Source organism: Rattus norvegicus, chromosome 14 (genome assembly GCF_036323735.1).
Source record: "Rattus norvegicus strain BN/NHsdMcwi chromosome 14, GRCr8, whole genome shotgun sequence".
Lineage (NCBI taxonomy): Eukaryota > Metazoa > Chordata > Mammalia > Rodentia > Muridae > Rattus > Rattus norvegicus.
The window spans coordinates 26,374,995-26,384,469 of NC_086032.1; positions in this window are offsets into that span (position 1 = coordinate 26,374,995).

The following is a 9,475-nucleotide window of genomic DNA, read 5'->3' on the forward strand; positions in this document are numbered from 1 at the left end:
TGGTCCCTGCACTCAGATGGCAGAGGTGTGCAGATATCCGTGAGTTTGAGGCCAGCCTCAACTACATGGTGAGTTCCAGGCCAACCAAGATAAGTAGTGAGATGTTGTTGTACCTCTTAAAAACTGAAAAATGAAAATAAATATAAAAATGCCTAGATCACAGGTTTGGATAAAAATATATTAATATAAAAAAGTCCTGTACACTTCAACTGTAAGAAAAAATATATTTATACACACACACATGTGTGTGTGCGCACGTGTGTGTGTGTGTGTGTGTGTGTGTGTGTGTGTCTGTGTCTGTGTGTGTCTGTGTGTGTCTGTGTGTTAGAATCTCCAAAGTCTTTAAATCTTGACTGAGGTAAACTCAAGTGATGAAAATAATAGCCTTCCTCATGTGTAGTAAGCAGAGTATTTTGGTTGATAGGTGTTAAATCACATGATGAAGGGGATACCATTTCTGTGTGCATTAAAATTTATTTCTCTTTTCCTTTTATTTAATACATATTGCATCCTGATCAGACCCCAACCCTACAGTCCTTCCCACACCTCCAGACACACACCTCCCCTCTTTCCCAGATAACCTGCTCCTCCACTTTGTGCACAGAAGAACAAGAGTCCGAGCAATAGGAAACAAAAAAAAATGGCATAACACGGTGCACTAAGACTGGACACCAACCCTCATATCGAGGGTGAATGAGTCAACACAGGAGAAATGGGAAGAGCAGGGGAAAGAGTCGAGACACCCCCACTCCCACCCTTAGGAGTCCCACAAAAAGTGTTTTACAATTTATATTAAACTGAAATCATAGGGACATGGAGATTATAATTTCCCCAAAATAATTTAATTATTTTGTTCTTTAATCTCAAACCACGAGGAGCAAGGGCTTTAGTGCTATACAAAAATTCTCCAGATAGTTTGTTCTATCTAGAGATGCTGGCTGTCTTCCTCGTCCCCACTTCAGATGAAGGTATGCTTGAAGTCCAATGAGTTATGCTTGGCTCCATCCTCCCTAGTCATCCCTGTAGATATTGATGTCTCTTGCTCTTGATTACATTCGATATCCACAGTAAAATTAGTGAAAGGTGACTTTCGTCATTGTAACGTAAGCAGGCATATGGTATATGAGGTAACTGCTCTTATTTTGCTTGACAGACTATTAAAATAGAGGAATAATTGCTTCATGCCTTGCTATGAAATGATTAATTAGTATTTTCTATATGTTGCTTACATGTGTGAACATGTAAAGCACATGTTATAAAAGTGTTCATTTAAGTACATATACCTCCGTGATTGTATGTGAGCAATTACACACAGATTTAACACTAATCCCGTTCTTTCCTTATCCCTGGGTTTATTTTTCTATGTTATAGTAAATAAAAAAGTCATTCAGGTACCTGTGTAAATTTATGTGAACACATAAACTCATAGCCATTCTAATTAAATACATAGAAAGCTTTGTGTGTGGTCTGTCAGGATGAGTGATGTAAGGCTTCAATCTGAGGTTTGTTATACTGTCTCAAAAAAGAAAAAAAAAAAGTCCAATCCTAAGTTACCATGGTTTCCTGCAGAAAGTCACAAACCCTGAAAATTATCAGAGTGAGTGGTCATCACAAAAAATTGCTTGTATTTCCTATGTAATTTAATAATAACATTTTATATAGTGATATATATAGTTTACTTATGATCAAAACAACTTTCAGTAAATGATTGCATATTTCAAATCGTACTTAATATTGTCATTATGTATTTTCTTTTCTTCCCAGTAGCTCAATGTGTTTTCTTCCTATTTTTACAAACAGCGAAGCAGAAATCTGGTGAATAGTGTAATGACCCACTGTAAAGTGTGTTGTTACTATGGCAATAAGAAGAGCAAATGTCCAAATTCCTTTGGATGAAATTCCTTTCTTTTTGTGACTATTTAGCTTTCTGTATTTAATGTAAGCAACCATCCATGTGAATACTTAAATTAAATAAAATACTTTGTTTTAACTTATATTTATTTAAACAAAATCCTACCATGTCTTACATAGAGATACTAACACCATCAAAATACCACTTCTGATCTCTATAATATTGTCTGTTTGAGAAAATGGGAAAACGCATGAGCATAATGCATTGTAATAAAAAAGATGTACATAAGAAACAACATCTAACATTTTTCCTCCTCCTCTCCCTCCTCTCCCTCCTCCTCTCCCTTTCTTCTCCTGCTCCTCCTCTCCTATCCCTATCCTACTCCTTTGTTCTCTTTCTCCTTCTCTCCCCTGCCATCCTCTTCATACATCTACCTTACTCGCCCTGAGCTCCTACTCCTCTCCCTTCTCATTTTATTTCAATGAATAAAAGGGAATTTCATACAGCAGTTAAAAAAAGCCAAAGAAAGGACAATGAGAAGTATAGATAGTTAATATCATATGGAATTAAACAAATATCTATTTCCCCTCAATTCATGTATTCTAACACATTTTTTGCATTCAGCTATAAGTCCTGGATCTTATTCCATAGTAAAAAAATAAGATATCTGACAAAATTGTGGATACTAAGAGTTTAAGATGATTGGTACCAATGCAGAACTAATCTGTCATATTAAGATTATTAAAATATAGCTTCAGGCATAGTATCAACCTTTTTCAGTTGTGACATTGTGCTTGTTTTCACAGTGCTAACTCTTGTGTTGCCAACTAAATCAGCTTTATTAGAAACACAATGAAGAGGTATGAAATCGGAGACACAGAAAAGGGCACACATTCTAATAGAGCACGTATTTCCTCCAAGTTCTGCACTATATACAAATATACACAGATATACCACATGTGGAAAACTTCCTTTCAGGACTTGACTCAAAGGATTGTGGAGATTGGTAAGACCAAAGAGCCTGGTGTGGCCCCTCTGGCTGTCAAAATAGAGCATAGAGACTGGTGCTAGAGAGACTGTCTCAAGATGGTGCACTGGCACTCACTCACTCTTTCTTGACCTCAAGCCCATCTTCTACTGATTGGATTAATCCTATTCACATTATGAATGAAACTGTCTTATCAAGAACACTGATTTAAGTGAAAATATTGCATTTAATCCTAGAAGAAGAGGGGAGTTGTGCCCAAACCCCCACCCCTAGCTGAGGAACAAGTGACAATTGTCAGCTGCTGGGAGAGGGCAGATCAATTGATAAGTTGATCATGCTGAAATGGAAGGCCATATATCCAAGATCATTCAAGTGACTTGGTAGGTGGAAAATGGGGTGTGAACCCAGAAAGAGTAGAGGGAGGGTAAATATGGACAAAACACTAATAAAATTTTGAAAATAGTTAATATGAATATTAAAATTTTGGATAATTGAAGAAACGTCTTTCTTGGCTAAGTTGACATGTGACATTATCGAACATGTTTTAAAATGTATTTTCACCATATTTATTCACCATTTAGCATTAAATATAAGACTGTATAAATATTATTTGTCATATCTTGTAAGATAGAAAATGTTTGCTGCCAATCATTTCATAATCAAGTACGTGGCTATTGGTAAATTGTCTTGGACTTATGAAAAAATGAGAAAGGGATTTAGCACACCCAATTTGTTTACAAGTCTTATTCACCCTTTTATCTCCTTCCTACCCTGTCATGTTCCTGCTCCTGAATGTCCCTTCCTCATTTATGGTATGTTATTTTCCTTTGTTTTGTAGTCCTCTGATTTTAACTAATCTGTGTAGTGAAACAGTTTGGAAAACTCCACTATAAAACTTGGTTCACTAATTCTTCTTAAGGTATAGAGATGCATGAGCTCTTAATCAAGACTGGTGGCTTTGAGGCACAGTGCAGGCAACCATATCTGCTGTAAAGAAAATGTTTGTGACGGCCACGTTATGCTCTGGAGACAGTATTTTACATCTCTTCTCCCTGCCTTACACTTGTTATACTCTCTGCTTCCTGAACTTTATGTGGAATTCTATAAAATGCACTGATAGATCTGAGCATCAACGTTTATTATAAGTATCCAGAGTAGCCATGCGGCTCCGGTTTGACTACCATTCACTCAAGAGAAGTTTCTTTGATTAAAGATGAAAGTTATATTTGCCCTTGTGTATAGACAAAAATAACAGTCTTGGGTATGCTTATTTAGCTAACAATAGAAGTAAATTCCTCTTAGGACCTGTACTTTTCCCCATCCAGGATTTTTGATGAAGTTTATGGTACCAGACACATATTTCCTCTTGGAGTGGGCCTCAAAATCAGTCTGAGACCAGAAAATTTCCCAGATGATAGTTACTGAGAGGTTACAAGAAAATCCATCTGAAGAATACAGACACAGGGATACCTGTTATATTTGATATCATACCTATGGCAATTTATATGTGAAGCATTTCCTCCCATAGGCTCATATCTTTGGTATTTATTTGGTTGTCTCAATCTGATTAAGAATACATTTTAAAAGACTACAACTACATATGTAAAGTATATTTAAAGACATGGAATGGACAATCTAAAATAAGAGATACTCATACACAAGTTTCAGGAAGCCATGAAATACTGGAAAATGTTACTCTATGAGTATCTCTTAAAAATTTATGCTTTTCTTCTAATATAAAACCAACTTTTAGGAATACATACTCTGAATGTTGAATGATTTGTTGGTGTGAAACTCTTCATGTATGTATAGCTATGTGGCCAATGAATTAGTACTAACTAGAAACTTTTATAATCCCATAAACTGAAAATGTGTGCAAATCTACAGTTTATACATGAAATCTATCATTTAAATAATCCTTACTCACATTTAAGGATATCCCTGCCCTGCCAGTCATTGTTGTAATTCGTGGGCATCTTAGCATTTCCATTGCTGTGAAGAGACACCAGGACCAAGCCAACTCTTATAAGGAAAACATTTAATTGAGGCTGCTTTACAGTTTCAGAGGTTTAGTCCATTATCTTCATGGCAGTAACTATGGCAGCATACAGTTGGACATGGTGCAAGATAAGGAGCTGAGATTTATAAATCTTGATGGAAAGGCAGCCAGGAGACTGTCTGATACTACCCTGAGTTTGAGCACTAAGGAGACCTCAAAGCCCACACCCACAGTGATATACTTCCTCCAACAAGGGCACATCTACTTGTAGTGACACTCCTTGTGGGCAAAGCATTCACAGAGGAGTATATGGGTACCAAACCTGTTTAAACTATCACAATGGGTTACACAGATGAATTGGAATAATGGCTTCTCCTCTCCATTGACAACTTGTAAAGCACCTACTGATACTATTTAAAATAGCCCTTAGGGAAGAGGCTTTCAGGTTAACCTAACTTTAATCTTCCTAGTTTTGTGTCCAACAATGATGATGTCTTCTCCAATAGGACTTTCCTTCAGTGTACTCAGACCTTGAAATAACGAACATCTATTTGTACCTAAGGCTAACTCAACAAGAGAGAAGGCATAAAGCTTTCCTGAGCTCTGAATATTTTTTATACATACAAATAAGAATAGCTCTCTCCTCTCATTAAAGAAGCTTCTCTTTGCAGCAGACGGGGACCATTACAAAATACCACAACTGGTCAAGATTCAAAGAACTGTTTACTGTATAGTATCTGAACACAAAGAATACTTCTACAGTAGAATTGCACCTAAGGCTCAAAGATTATCACCAAATATACACAGGGTGATTGTCTCAAATACAGGCAACTATCTCCTCAAATTATACTAGGAACTTCTAAAGACAGCATAACAAAAATATCTGCATAACCAAGTAAAGTAGATTTTTTTCCAGTTTTTTTTTATTAACTTGAGTATTTCTTATATACATTCCAGTGTTATTCCCTTTCCCAGTTTCCGGGGAAACATCCCCCTCCCCCCTCCCCTTTCTTATCTGTGTTCCCCACACAATCCTCCCCCATTGCCACCCTCCCCCCAACAATCTAGTTCACTGAGGGTTCAGTCTTAGCAGGACCCAGGACTTCCCCTTCCACTGGTGCTCTTACTAGGATATTCATTGCTACCTATGAGGTCAGAGTCAAGGGTCACTCCAAGTATAGTCTTTAGGTAGTGGCTTAGTCCCTGGAAGCTCTGGTTGCTTGGCATTGTTGTTCATAAGGGGTCTCAAGCCTCTTCAAGCTCTTCCAGTTTTTTCTCTGATTCCTTCAACGGTGGTCCAATTCTCAGTTCAGTGATTTGCTGCTGGCATTCGCCTCTGTGTTTGCTGTATTCTGGCTGTGTCTCTCAGGAGCGATCTACATCCGCCTCCTGTCAGCCTGCACTTCTTTGCTTCATCCATCTTGTCTAATTGGATGGCTGCATATGTATGGGACACATGTGGGGCAGGCTCTGAATGGGTGTTCCTTCTGTGTCTGTTTTAATCTTTGCCTCTCTCTTCCCTGCCAAGGGGATTCTTGTTCCCCTTTTAAAGAAGGAGTGAAGCATTCACATTTTGATCATCCATCTTGAGTTTCATTTGTTCTAGGCATCTAGGGTAATTCAAGCATTTGGGCTAATAGCCACTTATCAATGAGTGCATACCATGTGTGTTTTTCTGTGATTGGGTTACCTCGCTCAGGATGATATTTTCCAGTTCCAACCATTTGCCTACGAATTTCATAAAGTCATTGTTTTTGATAGCTGAGTAATATTCCATTGTGTAGATGTACCACATTTTCTGTATCCATTCCGCTGTTGAAGGTCATCTGGGTTCTTTCCAGATTCTGGCTATTATAAATAAGGCTGGGATGAACATAGTGGAGCACGTGTCCTTTTTATATGTTGGGGCATCTTTTGGGTATATACCCAAGAGAGGTATAGGCGCATCCTCAGGCAGTTCAATGCCCAATTTTCTGAGGAACCTCCAGACTGATTTCCAGAATGGTTGTACCAGTCTGCAATCCCACCAATAATGGAGGAGTTTTCCTCTTTCTCTGCATCCTCGCCAGCATCTGCTGTCACCTGAGTTTTTGATCTTAGCCATTCTCACTGGTGTGAGGTGAAATCCCAGGGTTGTTTTGATTTGCATTTCCCTTATGACTAAAGATGTTGAACATTTCTTTAGGTGTTTCTCAGCCATTCGACATTCCTCACCTGTGAATTCTTTGTTTAGCTCTGAACCCCATTTTTTAATAGGGTTATTTGTCTCCCTGCAGTCTAACTTCTTGAGTTCTTTGTATATTTTTTTTATTAACTTGAGTATTTCTTATATACATTTCGAGTGTTATTCCCTTTCCCGGTATCCGGGCAAACATCCCCCTCCCCCTCCCCTTCCTTATGGGTGTTCCCCTCCCAACCCTCCCCCCATTGCTGCCCTCCCCCCACCAGTCTAGTTCACTGGGGGTTCAGTCTTAGCAGGACCCAGGGCTTCTCCTTCCACTGGTGCTCTTACTAGGATATTCATTGCTACCTATGAGGTCAGAATCCAGGGTCAGTCCATGTATAGTCTTTAGGTAGTGGCTTAGTCCCTGGAAGCTCTGGTTGCTTAGCATTGTTGTACATAAGGGGTCTCGAGCCCCTTCAAGATCTTCCAGTTCTTTCTCTGATTCCTTCAACGGGGGTCCTATTCTCAGTTCAGTGGTTTGCTGCTGGCATTCGCCTCTGTATTTGCTTTATTCTGACTGTGTCTCTTAGGAGCGATCTACATCCGGCTCCTGTCGGTCTGCACTTCTTTGCTTCATCCATCTTGTCTAATTGGGTGGCTGTATATGTATGGGCCACATGTGGGGCAGGCTCTGAAGGGGTGTTCCTTCAGTCTCTGTTTTAATCTTTGCCTCTCTCTTCCCTGCCAAGGGGATTCTTGTTCCCCTTTTAAAGAAGGAGTGAAGCATTCACATTTTGATCATCCATCTTGAGTTTCATTTGTTCTAGGCATCTAGGGTAATTCAAGCATTTGGGCTAATAGCCACTTATCAATGAGTGCATACCATGTGTGTTTTTCTGTGATTGGGTTACCTCGCTCAGGATGATATTTTCCAGTTCCAACCATTTGCCTACGAATTTCATAAAGTCATTGTTTTTGATAGCTGAGTAATATTCCATTGTGTAGATGTACCACATTTTCTGTATCCATTCCGCTGTTGAAGGTCATCTGGGTTCTTTCCAGATTCTGGCTATTATAAATAAGGCTGGGATGAACATAGTGGAGCACGTGTCCTTTTTATATGTTGGGGCATCTTTTGGGTATATACCCAAGAGAGGTATAGGCGCATCCTCAGGCAGTTCAATGCCCAATTTTCTGAGGAACCTCCAGACTGATTTCCAGAATGGTTGTACCAGTCTGCAATCCCACCAATAATGGAGGAGTTTTCCTCTTTCTCTGCATCCTCGCCAGCATCTGCTGTCACCTGAGTTTTTGATCTTAGCCATTCTCACTGGTGTGAGGTGAAATCCCAGGGTTGTTTTGATTTGCATTTCCCTTATGACTAAAGATGTTGAACATTTCTTTAGGTGTTTCTCAGCCATTCGACATTCCTCACCTGTGAATTCTTTGTTTAGCTCTGAACCCCATTTTTTAATAGGGTTATTTGTCTCCCTGCAGTCTAACTTCTTGAGTTCTTTGTATATTTTTTTATTAACTTTAGTATTTCTTATATACATTTCGAGTGTTATTCCCTTTCCAGGTATCCGGGCAAACATCCCCCTCCCCCCTCCCCTTCCTTATGGGTGTTCACCTCCCAACCCTCCCCCCATTGCTGCCCTCCCCCCACCAGTCTAGTTCACTGGGGGTTCAGTCTTAGCAGGACCCAGGGCTTCTCCTTCCACTGGTGCTCTTACTAGGATATTCATTGCTACCTATGAGGTCAGAATCCAGGGTCAGTCCATGTATAGTCTTTAGGTAGTGGCTTAGTCCCTGGAAGCTCTGGTTGCTTAGCATTGTTGTACATAAGGGGTCTCGAGCCCCTTCAAGATCTTCCAGTTCTTTCTCTGATTCCTTCAATGGGGGTCCTATTGTCAGTTCAGTGGTTTGCTGCTGGCATTCGCCTCTGTATTTGCTTTATTCTGACTGTGTCTCTTAGGAGCGATCTACATCCGGCTCCTGTCGGTCTGCACTTCTTTGCTTCATCCATCTTGTCTAATTGGGTGGCTGTATATGTATGGGCCACATGTGGGGCAGGCTCTGAAGGGGTGTTCCTTCAGTCTCTGTTTTAATCTTTGCCTCTCTCTTCCCTGCCAAGGGGATTCTTGTTCCCCTTTTAAAGAAGGAGTGAAGCATTCACATTTTGATCATCCATCTTGAGTTTCATTTGTTCTAGGCATCTAGGGTAATTCAAGCATTTGGGCTAATAGCCACTTATCAATGAGTGCATACCATGTATGTCTTTCTGTGATTGGGTTAGCTCACTCAGGATCATGTTTTCCAGTTCCAACCATTTGCCTACGAATTTCATAAAGTCGTTGTTTTTGATAGCTGAGTAATATTCCATTGTGTAGATGTACCACATTTTCTGTATCCATTCCTCTGTTGAAGGGCATCTGGGTTCTTTCCAGCTTCTGGCTATTATAAATAAGGCTG